The 26,072-nt window shown below is 39.9% G+C and overlaps 1 protein-coding gene across 2 annotated transcripts in view; it reads left to right on the top strand.

The window, feature by feature from the left end:
- The window catches only part of pik3cb (phosphatidylinositol-4,5-bisphosphate 3-kinase, catalytic subunit beta), a 60,815-nt gene that overhangs the window by 7,345 nt on the left and 27,398 nt on the right, over positions 1-26,072 (top strand). The window contains exon 2 of one of the 2 annotated variants that reach the window (XM_028573204.1): positions 11,654-11,733. The exons of the other annotated variant lie outside the window; for it this stretch is intronic. The gene's annotated coding sequence lies outside the window, so the exon portion shown is untranslated. The remainder of the gene's footprint in view (positions 1-11,653; positions 11,734-26,072) is intronic. 2 annotated transcript variants of the gene reach the window in all.

The following is a 26,072-nucleotide window of genomic DNA, read 5'->3' as shown; positions in this document are numbered from 1 at the left end:
AACAGTGCTATACCCCAGGCTGAGACAGACCTTTGCTCAGTCAGGAAGCCGGAAGGTAACTGATTTACAGCGTCCAAGGGGAATGTTTGAGAATACACACACAGACACACTTGCACTCCACCCACCTAGGGGCAGCCTCACAATAGCACCCAAAAATAGAGATTGAGGCAAGTGCTAAAAAAAAAATGGAGACAGGGAAGATGCGGGTAAAGGCCATGGGTAGACCCAGACACCACACAGAGATGCATTGATTGGAAGACTTCCCATACCTCTAGCTTAACTTTGTTGGCAGTAAAACCTGTCTGTGTATGTGTTTCTCTGCGATGGAGGGTTAAACATCCCATCGTGCTAATAAGTGGGTGTGTATTGTTTTTAGAAAAGGAGCGACAGTGCAGGCGGTGATGGCGCATGGTCAAATGTAATGTCCCTTCAGATCACACTTGGTTTGGGGAGTGTGTGAAATGTGTGCACTGGTGCATTCCTCTTGAATTCCTTTTGCATGTTTTGTCAATTCCCAGAGACAGTGAACATATTTCACTGTTCAGTTGTTTTTAGCAGATTGTTGACATATTCTGCTTGACAAAAGTAGTTGTCAATTGATTCCTTTTCATCATGCAGGTACCCCTTTTGTTGTGTTCATCTCTAATATGTCAAGGCTATGTTTAGACCCTGGGGTTAAGTCATTGCTAGGTGCAGTAGGAAGACAATGGTACAGTATGTGGACAGGGAGTGCCCTTCAGGTGATATTATGCAACCCTCCAGGGCCCGTCAAACCACCTGTTTACAACAGGAGCTCTCAGCTTCCCTTAATGGGCTGAAGGTTGTATTGAAGTTAAGGACATTTATGGTAAGGACTGACCAATGCAATGAGAAATAGAGGGCATATTGGCAGACAAGGTGAGGGAGAATGAGAGTGTGCTGCCATTAAAGTTAAGTCAGTCATTTAAATAAGTTATTAAATAATAGGGCTGCAGTGTTTTCAACGTAGTGAGTCCCCGAGACTCGCTTAAATGCCCAGATGTGGGTCCCGGGTTCTGGGTCCCAGTCCTTTTTTCACCATCTTCCGGATATACAGTATGAATAAATAATAATACTATAGATACAATTGAAGCCCATTGAATAATGAATGTGGACCTTTCCAAATTTTAAAATCTTTGCATTTCTACATTATCAATAGTTAAATCCATCTGAAAAGATAAGTTATCGCTCACACCACAAACGAAAAGCAAGGAAAATTGATGTAATACAAACTGCTTTCCAGGAGCACAATACTTTTTAACTGTGGTACATCCTGATGAATTTAACACAAAAAAGAATGGTCCTCTCTGTCTAAATCTGTCCTCTATTTACATACTTAAATAACCCCAAACCTCATGCACTGTTTGATCATAATGATGTAGCTTTAACACTTAGGTAACTTGACAATACAAACACATTAATATGTAGTTTATGATGCATTCCTCCCAGAGTGATGAGTTAAACAAGCTACTTGAACAATGCAAGGGGCCTTTGACACATTAAGTGTGGGGTCTGGGGGTCCTCCCCCAGAAAATGTTTGAGTGTCACACACTTAATTTCCTGCACTCTGATAAATTTCAATGCACAGATTCATCATGGAAACATTTATTTATGTGAAGAAAAACACAAAATTCAGGAGGCAGGTGAACATTTAAAATATAAACATAATGTAATATAAAGCAGTAAGGGGGCGTTTACATGCTTTTACAGCCACTTTGAGGAGTTTTTAACTGGTTATGAAACTGTCTCAATTTAATGCTGATGCCACTATATCAGATGGTGCTGGCTTAAACCCTTTTTGGGGGTCGCCAAAAATTCCTCAATGCAGGAAAACTTTTTAACTTTTAGTTAAAAATGCACACACGTGCATTTACGTTCTGACGTGCTCTGTACAGACCGAAGCTGCAGGTGGGAGACAGAGCGTCTCGGGTCTAGCGTTCTTGTGTGCGCACGCACGTTTTTGTTACCTCTTGGGGACTGTGTGTGTGTGTGTGTGTGTGTGTGGAAACAGGATGAACTGCATGTACGTTCTTTTGTGGTTTTTAGGTTTCTTTTGTTTATTTCTATGATATCACACAGATTTGTTGTTCACAATGTAGCATTATCAGGGAAAAAATACGGTTGCATGGATGGTGAGTTTACTGCGACCTTTCGGATTTTAATGCGTGTGAGACACCGGAAGTATTGGCAGAAGGTTACTTTACAACAACAGTTAGATTTTCTCAAAATTAACGAAGTGCAGTTGAATTAACTTTAGTTCAACAAGGTGCACGTGAACGCACCATGAAGTCCCGTCGGAGCCCACATTACCTTTGTTGTTTGTTAACACAACTCACTCACAGGGAAGGCAAAACGCTGCCACCCCAGTGACTTCGACAAGCGGCACCAGTTCTGTTGTTTCTCCATCATCTCCAACTCTGGCAGTGGCCATGGTGTCTGGAAAAGAGCAGATGCAGGCTACTGGTAAGCTAATGGTAACCTGTGTCTTTAGCTGCATGCTATCAGCCGGTAAGCTATGCTGTGTCTTATCCATTTTTTTATTTGGACGTGCGCAAGTAGGTGGAGGTGAAGAGAGAAAAAAAAACTGGGGGAATTGATGATCCTGATTTTAGATTTCAATCGATTTTCGAAATCGAGCATCTAATATTTTATTGCTTTGTCGTCCGAGAAGAGAGTGCGTGAAATGTGTGCACTGGTGCATTGCTCTTGCATTCCTTTTGCATGTTTTGAGCTCATTGCTTACCTAAATTGTCCTTACTTGACATTTTTTGACCATAAACACTAGGGCTGAACGATTTTTGAAAATAATCTAATTGCGATTTTTTTTCCCAAATATTGCGATTGCGATTCGATATTCGATTATTTTTTTAAGCTCTTTGTCTTCTGTATTATTCAACAAAGACAAACAAATCATTGTATAGTATGAACAACACACAATTACACACTAGACAGTTAAATAAGTAAAAAAAACACACACACACACACACACACATATATATATATATATATATATATATATATATATATATATATATATATATATATATATATTTTTTTTTTTTTTTACAGTGCACAGAGAGGAGCCCCTCCCCCTCGTGAAGTTGCGTTCCGTGTGCATGACACCGTCAACACTGCACTATCTCAGAGAGGCTATCGTTACGTTAGCTGCTGGTGGTCTTGCCGTGGGATTAACTGTACTAATAAAACCGTTGAAACACCGCGGCCACGCTGCTGTGAAAGCTCCCCGAACCGTCATTTATCAGTCTGATTGTTACCCCTTTCAGTGGCAGCTCCTCCACCCATAGCTTTAAAACGGAGCTAACCGCTAACCGGAGCTAACCGCTAATCAGAGCTAGCTCGTTGCCAACCGAGCCTTCAGTTCTGCGTGCCTGTATCCATTAACTGCATGTATGGACTCGAGCCCAAACAAAACCCTTCATTTTATTAAAATGGCTGTAAAAGTTTTAAACTTCAACTCAGAATTGTTTGAATGACAGAGATCAGCTCAAGGTACAGTGTAGCGTTAGCGTGTTAAGTTGATGCTTTCCCTGCGTAGTGCAGACTGATTTGCTCTGGCGAGTCATCAAATCCAGACCAAATCGCAGCCTTTGCGATTAGGAAATCGCGTTTTAACATATCGCGATATTATCGCAAATGCAATTAATCGTTCAGCCCTAATAAACAGTGAACATACCGTATGTCTTTTTTTTTTAGCAGATTGTTGACATATTGTGCTTGACAAAATAGTCATCAATTGATTCCATTTCATCATACAGGTTTAGACCCTGGGGTTAAGTCATTGCTAGGTGCAGTAAGAAGACAAAGGTGCAGCCTGTGGACAGGGAGTGCCCTTCATGTGATTTGGTCCATAATTCAACTCTTCAGGGCCTGACAAACCACCTGTTTACAATAGGAGCTCTCAGCTGCCCTTCATGGCCTGAAGGGTGTAATAAAATGAAGGATATTTATGAGACTGGTAAGGAGTGAAAGCATGCTCCCCCAGTGACTGACCCACATGACCAATACAATGAGAAATAGAGGGTATATTGGCAGACAAGGTGAGGGAGAGTGTGTTGCCATTAAAGTCATTTAAGTTAAATAAGTGAGCATAATAAGTTAAAATGTTAAAAATCTACTGCTGCATACCTACTGGTCAGGCAGCAGCACTAATTATTCAGTCAAGCACATTCTTCAGATGAGCACAGACAGGGAAGACTGACGGTGCTGGTTCATGCTGAATATATTTGATATACACTTGTGCCTTGGAGACTTTTTGTCTGTACATTTTTAAAGGGATTTAATGTTAGAAATGCTTCCATTGTTTTGGTAAAACATGTGCTTTCTAGCTAGCCGTCACAGTGGCAGTAGCTAGCTTTGTGCGCTAATTGCCTTTCGTGACTTGTAGCTGTCGTAGTAGTTGAGCTGTGTTATTCAAGCAACATTACAGTACAGCACTTGCTTAATATTTTTGGCAGGAATTGTGTATTTGTAAACGCAGTTATGTGCGCAATGCCAACCTTCTGTATGCTTATGTAAATGTTTGCGTACTGACTTATGGTTTAATCTCTAATGTTTCAGTTTTACAAATCAGAAGTCAAAAAAACAAAAGAGGAAACGACTTCAATAAAGCACCACTGTCTGTCTAGCTTTGAACAAGAAAGCCCGTTGCAAGGGCAGTACAGAGAGACTTTTTAGGAGTGTGCATTCCTCACATTCCTGTACCAAAGGATGGGTGGAGGGTGTGTGTGTGTGTGTGTGTGTGTGTGTGTGTGTGTGTGTGTGTGTGTGTGTGTGTGTGTGTGTGTGTGTGTGTGTGTGTGTGTGTGTGTGTGTGTGTGTGTGTGTGTGTGTGTGTGTGTGTGTGTGTGTGTGTGTGTGTGTGTGTGTGTGTGTGTGTGTGTGTGTGTGTGTGTGTGTCAAGAATATGGGGGGACACTGAGAAAACCGTTTTTTGCTGTGTGTGGTCGTTAGTGCAGTGTATGTGCACTAGCCTAATTCCTTTTGCATAATAAACCACACTAGATAAGCATAGCATTGAAAGCTAGTGTCACTATCCACTACTCAATGCAGTGTGCTAAAAATTGTTTTCCCAGTACTATTACCACTTAGAAATAACCTACATTTAGTGAATACCCTTAGTTGCTTACAAACTAGGGGCAGTGGTGCAGCAGATGTTACTACTGAAAATGTGGCTAACTTAACTAAAACTGAAAAATTTGTCACTTGTAACAATAAAAAATTAAAAGTACATTATGACTACATATATTATTGCACAATAATAATATTTTTTTACAAAGAACAGGCCAGAATTTTTCAAGAACAAACATTTAGAGATCCGTGGGGGATGTCATGGTCATTTTCTCCAATCTATTATTAAATCACAGATTATTTTCGGCATCAGCCCAAAAACCCATTGATTTTAGAGTGCAGTTGTTTCTCTGGCTTTGGGGTTGGCCCTCGAGCAGAAACGTCATCACTGAACCACTCCATAGTTAATCCTCTCTCTTGCTCTCTCAATTTATCCTAAAATCACTGAAACACATACACACTTGCTGTGGATCATGTGATGCTTTGAGCTGAATCTAGTCGGGGAGTTAAACATTGACTGTCTCTGGCTTGAGATTTTATCATTGTGTTAAACAGGGCACTTCCTGGAACTTTTTGGAAAATTTGGTCAAGGCACAGTCATATTTATACCCTTACAACAGGTTTCAAGATAGATTCATAGAAAGAGGTGAGACTCTGGGTTTCGCAAAAAGAAAAAAGGGCTATGAAATGATTTTGTGGCGTCCCCACATATTCCCAAACTCACCACAGTTGTTTTTGTGGACCTCGGTGTGTCACACCCTGGTAAACAAGATAGAGCATCTCAACCACTGGGGAAGAACAGGAAGTATACTGTCCACAATCAAAGTGTGTGCATTGCGTGTCATCAACATGCATGGCGTCACTGTCTGTTTTTGCCCACTGTATATTTGTTTACCATATCGCTCTAGTCACATCTAGGTTTCCATAGTTGCAGCTCATTGAACTGTAGGCAGATGGTTCTGATGGAGAGGCCTATGGACTGCCTTGGGCACTTTGTCTGCACATACACAGGTCATGTCCTTTTTCTGGGGCTTACTAGATAAGACTTTTTAGAAACTGGATGCACCAAACCTATACTTGAATGAGGTGACAATGACTCCACAACAAATAGCTTTTACTGATTCTCTCAGTCACTATTACTTACAAAAGAAAAGTGGCAGAGCTGTAAGCTGACTTTATTTTAATTTTATTTATTTTCATTTTACCTTTTTGATATTAGAGAATTACAAATAATGTACCCCAAAAAATTAGCATGTGATATATATATCTGTAATAATTCTGGTATTTTGGCTGCAACCCAGGGGCATAGCACAACCTTCTGGGCCTTGTAAAAAGGCATTCTCTATGGGGCCCTCCCCACAGCCACAGCTATTTATTCTAACATCTTTTTGGGCCCTACTCACTAGGGTTGGGTACCGAAACCTGGTGCTAATATGGCACCGGTATCTACCGGACCGAATAGCAATGTGGATTTCGGTGCCTCATTTCAGTACCACTGAAATGCCTGCGCTGCCCTCTGATGCTCTGAAACAGACGTTGGAGGCAACAGAAGCATTGCTGAATGTGGCACTAGTTAACATTACACTTGGCAGCAGGTAACATTAGCCTACCGTTGGCTAGTAACTGGCTTAAACATGGTTAAAATGACAGCTAAACAGTGTAAAGTGTGGCTGTATTTCACTGTAGAGGATTACAACACCGTTAAACGATGTACAGACTTTGCGTTCACTTGAAACTAGTAAGCCTTGTGGTGCATTTAAAGTTATTGGAAACTACCCTATTCCCATCCAGTGGTTGTTTTTGTCGTTTTAACAGCAATTTACTGGTGAGTTATTGTTATTACATTTTAAATCATTACATTTGGACCACATGGCCGTAGCAATAAACAAGCCGTTCTTAAAAGCAAACTTCACCGATTAGCATTAAGCTTTGTATCAGTAGAAACCTGGTAGTATTTTTGAATGACCATGCTTCCCTCCCTCATCTCCCCCTGAGAGGGGAGATCTCGCTATTGTGTGTCTGGAAAAAAATGACGATTTTTGCATCATCTGAGGCTTTTTTGCCAAGAGGCAAAAGACTACAGCCTGTATTAGGAGCCACTTCCGCATAGCCCAAAGGGGGTTGGACTGTCGGCTTTTTCCGGAGATTGCCGAGGAAAAAACGAGTGTCAGCCATCTTGAATCCTCGCTTAGCTTCTCAGCAGGAGCAGAAACTGTTCATCCCGACGGAAATTTTAGAACAACAATTATGTGCATTCAAACTACCACACACGTGTACCACTGGGATACATTGGAACACATCGGAGAATATGCAGGACACTTTATTACGGACGCAATACTCGACACACTACGCAAGCTTTGCCTGCACGGAGACCAGCGGTGGTGCTCTATTCCTCTGGCCGGTGAGAAGACCTCATCAGTGGGGAGCGTTGAACGAGTGTGCCAGTGGAAAGCTAACGCAAGCCAGCCACCTGTTCGCCAATCCTGCTTGCAAGTGTCCGCTCATTAAACAAACTGGACTACATCCAACTTCAACGAAACTCCCAACGCGAGTTCAGAGACTGCTGTGCTGTGTTTTTGTTGTTGTGGAAATATTGCTGTGGACAATCCAGCCTGCTGTCACCGGGTAAGACTACTAGTGGAGGTGGGCTGTGTTACCCCGGACTGCCTGTTGCAGAAATGGGGTGATTTGTATCCAACTAACTGCTAACTGCTGGTGGAGTTTGACTGTAAAATGCCGACAATTCTAGCTACATCCCACACAAATGTACGGCTGTGTTTATACTCTGTTTATACCACAGCCCACCAAGAGCTAATGCGAGTAGCTATGAGTTAGCCTTCTTTTATTACATGGCTTGGTTGAATTATAATGTAGAATGCGGTCTGTTATTTCTTGATAACAGACCGCTGCTAAGGATAACACACCGTTGCCATGCATAGCAGAGCGTTGCCATGGACACAGTTCTGTTCACTCTGGAGCTATCAATCAATCCGCTGAAAGAAGTCTGGATAATGTATCAGCTGTGGCCAAAAAAAGCATGTTTTAAATGTGTAACACCACTTGAGCCACGGTGAAACGTTGTTAAAACACACTTGTTGAGTTGATCGTCTCACTGTCTGTCTGTAAAGGGTAGGCGTGGCTTGGGAGTGGCCTCATACAGCAGCAAAGCAAGTGCATTCTGGGATTTGGTGTCTTTCATCCATATGAGCCAAAAACACATTTTCTGGCTTATCTCGGGCTAGAAGGCACCAATTTCAATTTTCTTTTCACATTTCTACTACATAAGTGACCCAATTTAAAGATATTCAGCTTTCCAGCAGTGAAATTTCCCATTTAAGCTGATGATTATTTTCCAGATTAAGGCACTTGATTAAAAATAGTTTTGGGTATAACATTTCATAATTTCATCATAAAAATGCCCATGAAGCATCTGGAAATTGCTTGTTTTATCTCGCCTCTAAACCAAAGCTTTTCAGTTTACTATCAAATATGACCAAAAAAACAGCAAATCTTCACATTTGAGACACTGAAATCATTTTTGTTTGAAAAAGACAAATGGATAATCAAAATGGATGCCAATTGATTTTCTGTTGATCAACTCATTTCCAAATTGACTAATCATTTCTGATCTAGCTGTTAGAACTATACCGAGGGGGGAAACAAAGATGATAGTTTAAACTTTAGTTTAAAAACTAAATGGAATCTTTGAAATTGTATTATATCAACAATATAGTGGAACTGGTGCAGTTCATATCACTCAGGTAGGAAAACATTCAGAGCAAAACAATAATTACGAATGAACTGGCTTCACATTCAACAGGTCTATAGTGAACAAATTCAAATTCCTATTAAGCTGCTATTAAGAGCCATTAGCTCTACTTGCAAGCAAGTATTCTACTTTGAATAAACTTTACCATTTCACGTTTCAACTTTCAACTTTGATGCAGCATCCCCTTGCAGGACAAGCTTGTGCAATCTATAAAATAGAAAACACATTTTTAAAACCAATTCAATGTGGCACACTAATAAAACATTATAAACAATGCATCCTTATATGTAAGATCATATTTCCCTATATCTACCATGCTTTTGGTCATTAGCTGAGGGAACTCTTCGAGGATCTGATCGATGTTCCAGTTGTTGTCCCTAATCCACTTGGCCCTGTAGACTGCTGTGTTCGGCATGTAGTTCTCTATCTGGCTGAGAATTATTTCTCAACCATTCTTTAAGCTGTGACCCACGTTCGTCTGATATGGTACATTCTGTAAAAAAGAACAAGAAAGTTGTCATTCACTGAAATATGGATGTTTTGCTTCATCAAATAATTTTTCAGTTTAATAAATACCTGGTATGAGAGCCCTTGCAAGAGCGCCATCATCTGGCGTTTGTTTGTGGTGTCTGTGCCGTGCTCTGCGACCTGCTGGTTGATCTCAGCCGCTTCCTGACGTTCCGCAGCCTTTCCTCCAGGAATCCAGTGGCCGGCTCTATTCATCTATTGGAGTCACTTTGACATATTACGTGGAAGCTATTGAAAAAAAAAGAGGAAATTATATTTCATAAGAATTCATGTCTGAAAAGGGCTTTAGTAGCAATGCAGACTTGATATGCTGTGGATGGGAAAACCTATTTCTTACCTTTTTTAAATCTTTCGACAAGGTCTGGCACTCTGTCAAAGTGTTAATGACAAAGCTATCCATTGATCTCAAACAAACCCAAAAAGAGCAATGTAAAAGCAATGCAGACTAACAGCAGAATGTAATCCAATGTGAAGATAACAGCCATTTTATTTAGCATCACAATCCTCCCTCTCTACCTATACAATTCATATGACAAATTGCATGCATGTGAATTGTTTTTACCTTTTTACAAGAATATTTGTGGCTGCTCAAAGCATAGCCTTCAGGGCACGAGTGTCAGTACAACAGTACAGCAGTGGTTCCCAAACTTTTTATTATATATTTCTTAACCCTTAACTCAAGTGGCCCTTGTCGTTTGCCAGGCCGCCATTTTAAATAAGCATTTGTTCTTATCTATTGTGGGTCACCACATTACTTAAATAAATGCACATAAATGCATTTAGTCAGACCTATCAGGTTATCTCACTGTTTTTACATACTTTAATCAGTCATACACTGTTATGCCTTCACATTTCACATTAAAAGCTTCAGGAAAAACAAGTGCGTTCATTTATAGCCTTGAAACAAGCTGGCAAATTAGCCTGGTGAACTCAGTAAAGATGACCATATGCCTATGGGCATTATGAACTTGTTTCATTAATTCATTAATATAATTCAGACCAAACGGATAAGCTGTAGGCTATCCATGCTTCCATGATAACGGCTAAATGGCTAACGTTAGCTAGCTACGTTGTTAGCCAAACTAACCAACTAGCCTCACAATATAAAGATAGTACTTTAATAGGTAACGCAACACAGACAATGTGAATTAGACATGTAGCTAGTGTACACAAACCTTTTATTATTTATTTGCCTCGTTGGATGACCAGACTGGTTCTCTGCTGTGACAAGCGCTCGGTGTGTGGACTCTGGTGATGATCTGATGACGTTCGAAGCACAAACAACCCAAGTGCTGGGTCAACCGATGTATGTTGGGTTGATGGATTTGGACTCAACGCATGAGTTGCACAAAATAACCCAACTTCCATATAAATAACCCATAATGGGTAAAACATTTCATAACCCAGCGGTTGGGTAGATGAAATAACCCAGCATTTTTTAGGGTGTAATAAGCAAAATATTAAAACAAGAAAAGCATACACATTGACAGACAAATAGTCATTGTTCTGATATATTTTGTTCTGGTTAAACACAAGTGGATATGTTAACAATACGTTCTACTGGATGCTCATAATGGTTTAGCTCCCAGATTTTGTAGAAAAGGACTTCCACTTGACTACAACTTAAGTTGCAGGAAAATTCCATTTGCCACTTCAGATTGTATCTGTAAAACCTTTTTATAAAATGATTCAACACCTTGTAGATGTGACTCAGACTTTGTTGTAGGTGTGATTCATGTCCTTTTTACCATGACAGAATTGCTTTTACTCTCACTGAAAGATAACATGTCTTTATTTGGCTTTTCAAACACTTCATGCTACAGTGAATATGTTAATGTCAGCGGTTCTTACATGCTATCCTTTTTGTTTGTTTGCTTGTTAGAACATAAAAACATGACTAAAATGGAAACAATCATACACGGTTGTTTTCCACGCATTGTGTTCAAATTATGTTGCTCTGATAAAGCTGCTTGTTGTTTCAGACTTGTTTTAGTTTTCAGTCTTTCCAAAATTAAAAACAAATGCGTGCCAGATGAATATTCTTGTGGAGAAAATCTGCTTTCTCAGTGATTTCTAAAATTATCTCCACAATGACCTTGAGTGGAAGGGAAATGAGTAAGTATCATAGTTAAATGAGGCAGAGGGAATAGATGGTAAAGGAGGGACGGGGTCAGAACGGGCATTCTGTACTTTCAGTTGTCTAAAAATTATCTCAAATGACCGTCACTACTTTGTCCTCTTATCCATCAGATGCAGTATCTCAGCCACTATCCAGACACCCCCAGCAAGGAGCAAAGTCACAGGAAATAAGAGACTTTAGGAAACAGCAGGTAAAACCTGTGTGTGTGAGCATGCTGTATCTTGTTATCATCTCAACCTACTTTACTTACTGTGTGTGTGTGTGTGTGTGTGTGTGTGTGTGTGTGTGTGTGTGTGTGTGTGTGTGTGTGTGTGTGTGTGTGTGTGTGTGTGTGTGTGTGTGTGTGTTTGGTGGGAAAGGAGGAATGGAGCGCTGACTTAACTGGAATCTGGGAGAGTAGGCCTCGGTCCTGACAGGCGGGGAATGTGTGGAAGTCAGCCAGCATGCTTTACTTTAATGTCAGACGACCTCAGTACACTCTCACTCTATTATTTTTTTTCATGTATTAGATCCTCTTAACTACTGAACTACTCTGTAAAACATATATAATAGGTCCTTTTTGTTGGGTTTTATTTTTCTCGTGTGCCACTACAGCTTGGCGTTGTATGAAAATGATCATCAGGATCTTGTTGCTTCCTTATTTTTCTTTTGTACCTCTCAGTCTTACATCTGATTTGAGTTGTTGACTTGGCAGTCATTTCCTTGTCAAAGTATTGCGCCTTGTGCCATCTTTAGCCAGACTTTTGACTGTTCATGTAACAGTGTGTCCTTAGTGCAGGGAATAATGTGCGGTACCAGTGAGCTGAAGAACAGGGCCCTTTCTTTTCAGGGCAAATGTGGTGATTGGATGAATGGCAATGTAAAATTAACCATTAAAGTACTTAACTGTGGCACTCTCAGTACTACTGACCCAATTTATCGCTCCTACCCTTACCCTGGTTGTCACAAGTGGAGTGTGTGAGTCTGCTGCTTATCAAGTGCAGAATAGTTTGTTCGTTACAGTTTGTCTTCTCTTTTTCTGTCATCACTCACCACATGCTTTTTTGCCCTCCTAAGTATACTAGAGCTGATACAATTGGTCAATTGATTCATTAGCCGATTTGAGAAAATTAATCTGCAACAATTTTGATAGTCAGTTAATTGTTGAAGTAGTCTTTCAAGCAAAAAATTCTTGTTTTTTTAGTCTTCTGTGACAGTAAACTGAATACCTTTTTATGAGTTTTATACTATTGGTTGGATAAAACAAGTGTCTTTGTTTTATCCAAGACACTTGTTTTATCCAACCAATAGTATAAAACTCATAAAAAGGTATTCAGTTTACTGTCACAGAAGACTAAAAAAACAAGAATTTTTTGCTTGAAAGACTACTTCAACAATTAACTGACTATCAAAATTGTTGCAGATTAATTTTCTCAAATCGGCTAATGAATCAATTGACCAATTGTATCAGCTCTAGTATTTGTGCTAGTATTTGTATTATTTTCTGACACTTACAAAATATTTAACAGATTAATCAACAATGCAAATACTCGTTAGTTGCAGCCCTAAGTAGAGCTGGGCAATACATCGATATTGTGATATGAGACTAGATATCGTCTCATAATATGGCCTTTTCTGGTTTTAAAGGCTGCATTACACTAAAGTTATGAACTTACCAGACTGTTGTAACTGTTCTATTATTTGCCTTTACTCACTTAGTCATTATATCCACATTACTGATCTAAAATCTCATTGTATTTGGTTAAAAATATTGTGATATTTGATTTTCTCCATATCGCCCAGCCCTAGCCCTAAGGCATACATAACAAGGCAAAGGCTCAAAAAGATCGGACTCTGATTTGCAGCTTTATTTCCTGCTGTTCTTCTTCTTAACGTCCTCGCAGATGTAATGCTTTATAAATATGCAGTGCAGGTGCAGCTTTGACAGCTATCAGCATAAAGCACACAATTCCGGCTGTCAACCAGTGCCGGTGGCCAATAACCACCAATAATCAGTACAGAGGCCTCCCACCTGCACTCTCTGTTTGTCGTCCCCCCCCCCCCCTTCCTTCACTCCTACTCAAATGTGGAAAAATGGCTTGATCCAATTACTCATGCTATGTCATGGTCTCCAGCGAACGACACTGCCGTATTATCACCACGGAGCAGATTGAGTTTTATTGGCACTGCAAGATCATCACAAAGCTTCTCATAAGACAAATGAGTAATGTCTGTGCTAACTGTTCTTTTCCTAGAAGTGACCTCTTGAGTGTTCTCTCTTGCTTTTAGTTTTCACATCAAGCAGTGTGTTGAAACCCTTCTTACATACACAATCCTAGGAAGCCCTGCCCTTGGTTTCATTCTTAGGAGTGTGTTTGGGTGGCATTATCCTGATGGCACTGGCCTTGCTACCCCAATGTATTACAGAGGTTGTGTATAATTAGACAAGTCTGTGTTTTCAGATTGACAATGGAACATATATTGCTACAGTAAACTAATTATAAATGGAGAGTAAAGACAGACCACTTACTTGCATGCTACATTATGTTTTCTGTTTGCTGTAACAAAAGATGTATTTGCGTATTTGGCAGTGATTCTTGTAGATCCCATTGGCTCTTATTATTAGTTAAACACAGAAAGGGACGCTGTGGCATGACAGTGTGTGTAGAGTCGAGCAGAACAGACACAGGACAGACGGACATCAGCGTGTCATTTACCGCAGCTAAGTGTCCCCAGCAACCCAGTCACCTCCTATATAGCGAGATGACAGGCAGAGCCAAAAAAAAGTCTCCCATTTCCAGTCTTGTGTGTGTGTCATTCAGTGCCAATGTGTGGCCCTTTGTTTATGAGGAAGATAAATGCTGGTTTGGCAAGATGCTGGGGGACCAAGACTGAAAGATCAGCAGTGTGTGTGGGAGCCATCCCCGCTACATTCACGACAGCTCAGTGTTATTTTTGTTCATTTCATTCCAGTCTTTGCACTGTTTCATGGTATTTTCAGCAGTTGTGGTCCTGTGGAGGCTGTGTGTGACAAGCTGGGATTTTCTATAAATCAGTTCCCACTTTTGAAGAATCTCATTGAAGTGAGTTGTGCTTCTGGCACTGACCTTAAATAACCTCTCAATCAGCTCTGTTGTTCAGCTGAACTTGTTTTTCTAAAGAGGGGTGTCTGGATTTTGTCTGGGGGGGGGGGGGGCACTGTCACTGTTACTGAAAACCCCTGCATTAGGCTAATCAGGTCGATCAAAAGAAATACAGCTATTTTGATAGGATTCATTTCTAAAATAATTTTGAGTAAACGTGCCAAAGAATTCACTTGTCTCAGCATCTCAAATGTGAATGTTTTCTAAGTAGTCTATTATATATTTGGGTTTCAGACTGTTTGTCAGACAAAACCTGCAATTTGAAGATGTCGCTTTGGGAAATTGCGATGGGCATTTTCTTCCTATGTTCTGACATCTTGTGGATCAATTGATTAATCAAGAAAATAATCTGTAGTTGCAGCTGTAATCCTGAATACTTTCTGTATTGTCAGACATCTTTTGACAATATGGGATTGAACTGTTAAGTGAAGACTATTAGATTTAGTCATAAGATGTTGAATGGTGTCTTTGAACGGAAAAATATTGACCTCAAGAAAGGAAAAATATGTCCACAACATGTTCACTCCCTAATGATAGCTGTTCATTGTTTCCTCTTTGTCAGAGTTTCCGAGGAAGGCTTCCTCTGTCCTTTTCAAAAAAGCTGTTGTGTCAAATGGAACAAAGGCTAATCCTCATGTCACCCTCACAGAGCAGCTGTTAGTACACGATGATACTCAAGGTCAAAACAGGACGAACCATACCGGCCACCTCCAGTCAGCCTGCACATCTTCTGTGATCATTGGATGCTGAAGCATAGGAGGGTGGAGCTCGGCCCATGCTCCAGTCATTCAAATAGTTCTTTTTAAAGAGAAGAAACCCATAATATAGTTTAAAATAGGTCTTCTGTTTTGTTTTGATGACATCAAGTGTATTTATAGAAGAGTAGGATTTATTTTTGTTAAGATCTCCGCGTTTTATTCATTGTCAAGAGCAGACAAGGCAAATACATTAGTAGTCTGTTTGTTGATGTGCCTGGACATTCAATTTCTTCATTTCCTGTTATACAGGATCAGATTGGTAAGGGAAACTTTGCATATATGTGTTTTTTTTTTTTTTTTTTTTTTCCTGTAAGGCTTCCTTGTGCCTGCTGTGGGTTTGTGTCTATCAGAGCTTGCTTTGAATAATGATATACGGTTGTGATCAGAGTTTGCATAGCCCTTTTCAGTAAAGGTATGGTAAGATCAGCTATGTTTGGGTGCTTTGCTTGCATGCCCGTCAGGAAGGCTGGTGTATATTTACTGTAGTATTGGCTTTAATCAGTAGCGCTTTGACTATAAAAGCAGCTTATTTACATGTGCTGAGGCATTGAGCCTTGTGGCCGTGTGGGTGTATGGAAGTTACTGAAGGTGTGAGTAAGCTGTCTAAAGTTACATATCCCACTCTGCAAAATACAGTAAATCATTTGAGTGTGGTTGTTTATGGTAGGGGGGGGCACTCTGCTACCAGTGTCATGTGACCCTGTTGCCCCCTCCAGCCTCAGTGTTTTTGCTGGAGCTCAGTGTGTTTATTAGAGAGAAAGAGAGGGAGAGAGAGAGATGGTGGGGGCAAGGCCAACACAAGGGCAGTGTTTGTGGCTGTCCTCGCTGGCACGCACGTACACATACAAACACACACTTGCCAAAAACAGAGGCCTATTGTGGACACCCAACCCAGTTCGGTCCACGCACTACAGTCACACATTGTATCACACTTTGCTTCTCTATCTCCATCCTTCTCTTATCTTTATCTCTCGTTATCTATCACAAATAACTGTCTCTGTCTGTTTTTCTTACCCTTGGTATCTTCCCTCCAGCTATTTACAAATGTTCTTCTTGTTTCACTTCAGTTTCTGACGTGATCATGACCTCACAATTATACTTTACCTGTGTGTTAAGCTTATCAGTCTCTCATTTGCTTCAGTGTGTTTTTTTTTTTTTTTTCCTCTCTTTCAAGCACACCTTGTCCATGACAGACTCCTTCACCAATCATCTCCCGTCCCCTCTTTCGTTCTTATCTCTGAGGGATGTGTGTGAAAAGTCTGACAGTTGAGTCATGGAGAGATGCATGCTAGCGCTGTTTATATCCATCTCTGTGTGTAGCCTGTGTGCTTCTCCCCACTTGTCTTGGGTCTGTGAAGTGAATCAGGCCCTGTGGAACATCACACTTGCACACTTGCTCCCCACTCTCTCACCCCGGTCTTCACAGAGATAGAAGCTAATAAAATGAACTCATAATCCATCTTCATTATGCAGACATTCTGCATAGCAATTAACAGCCACATCACATCAAATTACTCCTGAATTATCAACAATATATGATTATGACTTCTTAATGCTAATCATTGTACTTCTACTCCTGCAATTTTCTGATGTAAGCTAGTTGATATTCTTTATAAGAATTGAGGCATGTTACCATGGTCCATAATGCAACAGTATTGGTATCTCATATAGCTGTTTACTCATCTTTTGCTCCCTCTATTTCTGCCCTCTCCTCACCTAACTTTGTAGCCTAGAAATCTAGACGCACCCTAGCGGTAGCAAATTTAATTTGCAGCCAGGAGGGTCTAGGCACTCTCCGTTGGCTTGCGAGCTGGAAAACTCTAGTCAGGCCAATCACATCGTGTATAGAGTCGGTGGGTGGGCTTATGGCTGCTGCTGCTGGGAACAGCGGTCTTCTGGAAGACTTGGAGTTAAGCTTTTCTTTTCTTTCAGAAAAGAACAAAGAACTGAAAACTTTCTTAAAAAAGGAAGATGTGTTTGGAGTTTTGCCGACTGGATACGGCAAAAGTTTAATCTATCAAGTCAACTAGCTTCGCTACCTTCTTCGTTGCTCTGCCTGGTTGTAATGCTATCCTATTGCGTGCAGAGGGAATTTGAAAGACAACCGTTTATCCCGCCCCTTAAATTGATCCCCGCCAATGGTGAGTTTCCAAACCCAACATCTTGATGTGGGTCTGGCTTGTCAAGCTACTAACTTTGTATTCCTCAGGTAAAAAACACACACCACTGTCCCAATATGATCTCTTTCAACACTGAGGCATAATTTCACTGCTCTCTGGTCGTTCAGCATCTGCCAGTTTATTGCCTGTTGACACTTGATGCATTATGTATGAAATGTGTATACAAATAAATGTGCCGTTCCTTTCCTTGCACATACAGTATGCTCATCAACAAGAGTGTGAGATGTATTCAGCTCAAAGAAAGTTGAAGAGCTTGCACATCCGTTCATCAAAAGTCTATTCACTTCATTATTTAAGATCAAATCTGATGCCAAGTGGCTTTGCCTATTTGATGTTCACTAAAAATATGAATTGCATTCTGGTGTGCAGGCTGTACTTTAACCCTATGTGGGGCAGTTTTAAACTTAACTCCACATTGTATAATGTGATGCATACAGAATGAGATGACTTCTTGGTGCGGTAAATGAAAACAGCAGAATTCATTGTTGTTATATCATTAATCGATCAATTAATAAAACTTGCAACATAAGGTGTTTAGCATTACAATGAAAATACAACAATACAATGAAAATAAACCGTAATCTAGACATGATGATATCGGAAATAACAGGGTACAGAAAACAAAACATGATAAAGGGTTTTTGCATCAACATGATGATTTACTTTAATCTCAATTTGGATTATTCCCATGACACATCAATATCAGTTAAAGTTTATTATGTACACTAAGCTGAGAGGTATTTCTGTTAATTAGTTTACCTTCATTGATTTAAATGGAGTTGACAAATTAATAGAAACATCTGTCAGTATATAACGCAATATAATGCAACACCACCACAACTAAATCCTCCTAAATGACCATACAGGTGAATCAGCACCTCTCTAAAACAAAAACTGAACATTATAATCTTCATGAAGCATTAGTTTTATATAGGTTGCCTATTAGGGCTGAGATGATATGCTTTCGTCCCGATTCAATTCTTTCACTATACATGGGTTCCGATTCGACTTGTATTGCGCTTTTCATTTATTGCGATTCTAGAAGTATTGCGATTCGATAGTATTGAGTATTGGGATTTTGTGTCATGAGACATCACACTAGTCAATTAACATTCATTTCATTTGAAAAGAATTACATAACATTTATTTTCTGCTTTTTCTGCTTTCAGCCTGTTTTGCCTGAAACAGATATGATGTAGTCGCCGTCAGCAGTACCGTATAACTATTTAGAAAATATCTAGGTGTATCATTGGTTAAAAAAATATTGATTCTAGGGGAAATAATCGATTTTTAAAAAAATTTGGGGAAAAAAAATCACGATGCATACAATTTCAGATTACGTGTTATGAAGAAATGAGATGAATCGGTGCATGAATTGACATGAATAACGCATCTTTATTTAGCTATTTAATTGTAAAAGCCTTCAATTACAGTGTAATAACTTCAAGCCTTGTCACATAATATAATAATGACTTAACTTAAATAAAATCCGGAAAAAAAAAGCACTGCGGATGATGGCTGCATCAACTGAGTGACCTGGCCTCCTGATGCAGATGCAGGAATAGATGGCAAGGAGTGCACATTAGACACCCTAATGTCATTCAAACTTGATATGGTCACAATGCAGACTTGTACTGTCACAATCTATCTGGCAGAGTAACTCATTGTGATGTCACAGATAGAGCTACTTTGATGTGTTGCTGCACAGTTGTTAGAAGAGATTGATGATGATATGTGATCTTGTCTTCTTGCCCATGATGTAACAAAGTAGGCAATGGATTGAATATGATTAGTGTCACAGTGGATTAATGGACAAATGTGACTTTGATCGCAGGTAAGTTGTAACCATCTTCATTTTAATGCAGTAAAGAACTTGCTCAGCACAAATGTCTCACTGAAAATCTCATAATGCCATACCAGTAATCTAGGGCTGTCCCAAACAATTATTTTTTTAAACTAATCTAATGATAATTTTTTTTGATTAGTCGACTAATCTAACGATACATTTTTTAGATTCATCTAACGATACATTTTTCAATTAGAGATTATTTTCCCATTGCTCAATTATTAACAATTTACACAAAACAAATTTCAATAAGGTTCAAGTCTCTATTTATTAAAATTGTTTAACACTGCACTGTTCAAGTAAAATGAATTTGTAGTGCAACCTGAAGCCAGATGTAGGCTATCAATCAAACCACAAAATAAAGTCACCTTCAGGAGGAATACAAACATAAAACCTTAAACAGAGCAAGTGCAAAAAGAGTAGCCTGTATTTGCTTTTTTTTTTTTTTTTACAGTAGTAGGTAAAATAATGAATAAGCTCTTGTCCCTTTTTAATCTTACAGTTAAAAAAAATGCAAATTTTAGCAACATATGAAATCAGATAGCAGGGCATTAAAACAAATCACGTACCGTTGGGCTACTAGTGGGCACACATTCCATGTCATTATGTTGATAATCACACATGTCTGCAGTGCACGTTGTACGTTATAAAGGACTCGTGAGATATCTGAAACGATCTGGCCTGGTTGCGCAATTATGGAAGACAGTGGTACAGACGGGGGAGACGATTTTAGCACAGTTTACCTCCCGCTCAAGTTAGTGCAGGACATCTACCCAGAGCTACAGGAGACGCTGGAGAGGCATAGCTTTATCCACACCCAATTAGGCTAATAAAGTAATGATTAAAAAAACACAAATACTTGATGAAAGGCCCGGGCCGAGGATAGTGGCGGGACAAATGGGCCCGACCCGGCCTGTGGGTCAAGTTCGGGCTCGGGCAGAGAATCTAAATTCTACTTGGGAGGGAAAGGGACAAAAAGGTGAGCAGAACTTAGGGTGTTTTGCTGCTGTTTACTGTTTACAAAGTCTACAGGCTACTATGTTGTTGTTGGCATTAAGAGTAAAATACTTCCACACTTTAGAAGACCGTGTGCGAGCCTTTTTCTCAACAGAACTTGTGAGGAATCCATACCTGCGCTGTTGCTGGAGGCAGCCTGTTATTTATAGATTTCTACCTGTGACGCGTCAACGCAAATTATTTGTGTCGACGCATTTACGTAATCGATTAAGGTGTCAATGCACCACAAAGTCATAAATGGGTGCATGTGTGTGTGTGTCCGTGCGTGATCCCCCATCGTTATTCTGCCATAATGAACAAAATCTGTTGAAATCAGACTTTTTTTTTTTATATTCAAAGAGACCCACTGATAAGGTGTGTGCTAGGATTCTGTTTAACTCTGTATGTGCATAAACAAACCTTGTTGTACATACAAGCTATGCACAGATATTTTATCTTTTTCGTACTCCAATTGATTAAAAAATAAATATGGTAAGATCAAGTGGCCTTGACTAGAATAAAGTAAACAACATTAAAAATAACTCTTCAGGGAAAAGAATAACAGCTCAGCCGGTGATTCATTGTTAATCAGCTTTTCATGAATGACTGGTAGGGACTTTAGCTCTGGTTGTTGTTTGTCACTCATTTCCTGTTTAGTGTCATTGCTTCCCGTCTGAGAACTGGGCATGTGCCCCTGTGTCATTAGAAGTGGTTAATATGATGGAGCACTGCTAGCTGTCCGGATGTGGTTGTTTCACACACAAACCTTACAAAGACAAAAATACACACACACACACACACACACACACACACACACACACACACACACACACACACACACACACACACACACACACTTCCACTCACACATGCTCCCACTCAATCTCTTCATTCACGCTTCCTCTCAGCTACAGTATGCGTGGAGTCAATTGGTTCTTAGTGGCTGTGAGAATATTTTTTACAGGGGATTTGGTTTCAAGACACTTTCTTGTTACAGTTCTGCGCATTATGCGTTGTTTCCTGCAGAAAGAAACCGCGCTAGGATGATGATGATGATTTGAACATCCGATGAATCTGATGAAAGAACTAAGTTAGTGAAGCAAGACATAGATCGATACAATAGTCAGATAATAGTAGGACGCAGCAAAGAATATAAATAAACGGGCGCGGATTACATAATGAAGGAAATGTAAAAAAAAATAAATACAAAAAAAAACGATGCCGCAGCCGATAAAAACGCCATGAGTGCAATGTGAGAAGTTCAATAGTTGGAACTTGTAAGTATTACTTAATGTAAACTAGTGCTGTTGATTAATCGCATTAATGTCATAGTTAACTCGCAATTAATCACACATTTTTATCTATTCTAAATGTCCCTTGATTTCTTTTTATCCCATTATTTTTTTCTCATTTTAATGCTCTTATCAACATGGAAACGTGGATCGGCTTGCTTTGTGCTTTTGTCGCCTGGCTTTGACGAGGCGGCGGGGAATTCCCATCAGCTGTGTGCGTGGCCATCAAGTGGTATTTCAGACTGGACGTGCTGCGATAAAGGCTCAGTTCACAACGACAAAACACACAGATCACTTTGGTCTTGTCAATGGAACCATTTGGTAACTTTTTAAAAGTAAACTTTCCATTCAGAATCTTATTGGCATCCATTTCGGCATCTCGCGCTCGCCATCCACTCAAAACGTAACGTTAGCCTACTACTCTTTGGCCGGCTCGCCAAGCCCAAACAAGTCTGTGCCAGTTGTTTTGTTTCCGGTCTAGCTAGATCCGGTGTGGTGTTTTAGTTTTTCTAACCTTACTAGTTGTTGCAACAGCATGTGAAAAAAACTACAAAGTTTGCTAGGCTAAAAAGAACGTTAATCTCGTGATAAAAAAAATGGACGCCGTTAAAATGGGTTTGTGTTAACGCCGTTAATAACATGTTTAACTGACAGTGAAACACATATTCATTCAGACATGCACAAACATTTCTGGTCACTGACTCAGCCACAGTGTGTCAGAGTTAAAATGACCTTTTACACCAGAATGTGTTTACTGTCTACAGTCGCCACCGATGTCCACTCCTAAATACAGTAAGTGCTAGTACTGCTCCACTGGTGACTCACATACATACACACACACACACACTCAGCCACAGTACACACACCCCAGCTGACAGCTTATCCACACACCACCCAGACAAGCACATACTGTTGAGCTTAACAGCTTTTTTCTGTTAACCTCACCCAGACCAGCACATATACTTATATTACATTAACATCTGGCTGAATATTAGTGTAAGTATATTGTGCACAAAGCTACAAGCACTGTTCATTCATCTCTGCCTCTCTGACAGGTTATGTTGTTCTGCAAGAAATACCTGAGCTTGTCTATGTGCTAGGTTTTTAATAATCATTGCAAAAGAGAGAGTATCCCTTTAATGAATGGACCATATGCTGTAGCTGGTATACATATACTGTAAGTGCATGCCCTGGCCTCTTGTGATTAAAAACAATTAGTCTACAGACTGAGTACAGTACAAAGTTGCATTCAGCTTTGTTGTGTTACGGCTTCACAAACAGTGCCATTGTGGTTAGTGGCTGAAAGTGAGACAGGATATGTGGTGAGAGCACCAACAAACCAAAATCCGGGTTACAACGATGGATTGTTTTCATTATTGATTATTCTGTTTGATGATAATTTTTTATACTTTATAAAATATCTGAAAACTATGAAAAACAAATCAAAACTTCCCTGAGTCCAAAGTCCTTAAATAAGCTTCCAATCAACAGTCCAAAACCCAAAGATATTCAATTCACTGATAAACCGAGAAAAGTAACAAAACCTCACAATTTTATAAGATGTAACCGCAGAATCTTTGACCTTTTTGTTCTTGTTAAATGACTTGTCCATCGAGTAATCTGTCAATCAGTCAATAATTTCAGCACTAATAATTGAAAGTGTTGCTTGGTTCTGTGAGACACTTTAAAAGTCTCCACTACACACCATATTTGTTTTTACACACTTTGATGAGCTGGATGGGAGCCTTATCTTTATTTTGTTTTGCATACACCATTCCTCCCCCCACACACACACACACACACACACACACACCAACATACACACACTCTGCTTGCCCAGAGGTGGAAACGCTGACTTAGGCAGTCTAATTATTGCCATATTGATTTACAGGAGTACAGTGTTTGTACTGGGGAGGTGAAGAGGTCTTGGATCCTCTTTGTGAATGTTTAGCACAGTGTGGAAGAAAATGTGTCACAGGACCCTTAATCACCAGGCATGACCTTTACACACACACACACACACACACACACACACACACACACACGCTATTTATGTCACACAGGACGCGTAGACACACACTCCATTGTAGAGAGGCTCACAGGCCTCTTACTGTCAGACAGAGCGCTTTAGAAAGAGTGCTGAGTAACACCAGTGTTTAAATAACTGTTAATCCATCTGCCTGGGCATGAAAGCCATTACAACATGTCACTGTCACTAGTTAAGAGGGACAACTTCCATTGCAAGCAGAGGTTTGCTTTAGGGCTGCAACTAACGATTATTTTAATAATCGATTAATCTGTCGATTATTTTTTCGATTAATCGATGAATCGAATAAAAAAAAGCATTAATTTACATCAACTCAATACATACATGTTGTTGTTTTAGTTAATAGTTGTGTAAACGTAAGTAACCCAAATAGCAGATACAGACAAGACACACACAGACAGACACACACACACACACACACACACACACACACACTTATTCATTAAATTATTACCATCACCATACATACCACACACTATTATATTTGTCAACAATAACTGATATGGGACAAAGCACATAATATATACATGACAACAGATTGAAAAATTAATGGGCCAAAAAAGGCGAGTGAATAAAACCGTGTCTTTAGTCTTGCAAACTATACCACCCCTGCTTTATTACTGTTATTACCGAGCTAACGCTAGCTTGTCATGCTAGAGGGACGGTACGTTCCTCCCTTCAGAATGGAACAGAAGTAGGATAGTGTAGTGACTTTACCCTGCTGTTGAACTCCCTTCCTCCTCATCAAGGACTCCAACATGTTTACGTTTTAGGTGCTGACTCATCACCTTGGTGCGCCCGTGCCATGCCGTGTCGCTTTTGTTTATCTTGCAATTAACACGTTTTTTATTTATTTAGTGTGAAATGCTCCCACAACTTGGATGACTTGGGTCGTACTGATTTCTCTGCCTCCGCCTTGTGTTTCAGAACAACGTTACGGGTCTCTCCGGTCTCTCTCCGTATTTCCTCTACCCCCGCTCTGCTCTTTTTTTCTTTTCTTTCGCTCCGCGCTGCTCCGCTCAACTTTTTTTTTTTTTTTTATCTCCGCGACTAGGTTGCCTAATAGTTGCGCGACACAACGAATCGATAATTAAATTCGTTGCCAACTTTTTTAGTAATCAAATTTTATCGATTTTATCGATTCGTTGTTGCAGCCCTAGTTTGCTTTGTCTGTTCTATCTGAGGTTGGATTTTGTTATTGCAGTGTACTGTATGTCCGAGGTTATGTTCTGTGTTCAGACTTTTGGAAGTGAATGCCATTTTTAATCAAACCAGTTTGCCTCTCAAGTATGCTTCCCTCCAATCTCCCAACGTTCCTTTGATTTACCGACAATGATGGTCAATGATCAGACACAAAGGTTCAAAGATGTGAACAAATGACAGTTATCTTTTTCATCTCAGGCAGCTTTATTTTGAGTTTGTGAAAGGAAACAAACAAGGGTACATTTGGAACCACTAAAATGTAGACCCAAAATTGCAATCTGTGTATTGAATTACAGTTGTTTTTGTAAATGTTGCATAAATACAAAATCTACCTTGGTTTGCACAGAAAACCGACAAAGCACATATAAGCGGGTCATATATCTGCACCTTCAAACACAAATAGTCATCAAAGTGTGCCTGGGAGCTGTGAACTGGATGCTCCATAGTGATACATTGTTTGTTTCTGCTAATGCTGGCTAACTGGACAGATCCCTTCAGGCTTTTCTGTTTGTCATATGAAACTCTCTCTTTCTCCCTGAACTTGCAAACCTACTTGTTCTCCTCCTCTGATCCACCCGCTGAAACCTAACCTTGCAGCAGACCTCTGGCTGTCTGCCACCACATCCTCGATAAACCTGCTCACGTGTGTGTGGCTGTGTGTGGCTGTGTGTGGGTAGAGCTGGGCAATATATCAATATTCAGTCCCTCCCAGAAAAACGCGATTACGCGATCTCATAATTCAATGCATAATCAGCCAAAGTCTGCATATTTATGTGGGGGCCGCATTTTTTCCGATTTCCACGCAAAATATGCGGGGCTTGCATGATTTTATAATCCCCACATTTTCGTTGCAAAAATGTCACAGATCTTAGCAGAAAGTTAAAAAATGTTGCGTTTACTTCACACAAGAGCAGCCATTTTCCCCTGTTGCCATGGGAATGTTATGAAGTGACGTAATTACGCGACATGAACGTCGTCGAAAAGCAGGGTGTTAGGGGAATCCCTTTTTTTTTCTCTCTTTTTCATCAAACCTCAGTTTTGCAAGTTCCCGCAATTTCATTGCATAAAATTACATAAATATCCTG

Source organism: Perca flavescens, chromosome 3 (genome assembly GCF_004354835.1).
Source record: "Perca flavescens isolate YP-PL-M2 chromosome 3, PFLA_1.0, whole genome shotgun sequence".
In the NCBI taxonomy this organism is placed as follows: domain Eukaryota; kingdom Metazoa; phylum Chordata; class Actinopteri; order Perciformes; family Percidae; genus Perca; species Perca flavescens.
The sequence above is the reverse complement of the archived record's forward strand: the minus strand, read 5'-3'. Positions and strand labels throughout refer to the sequence as shown.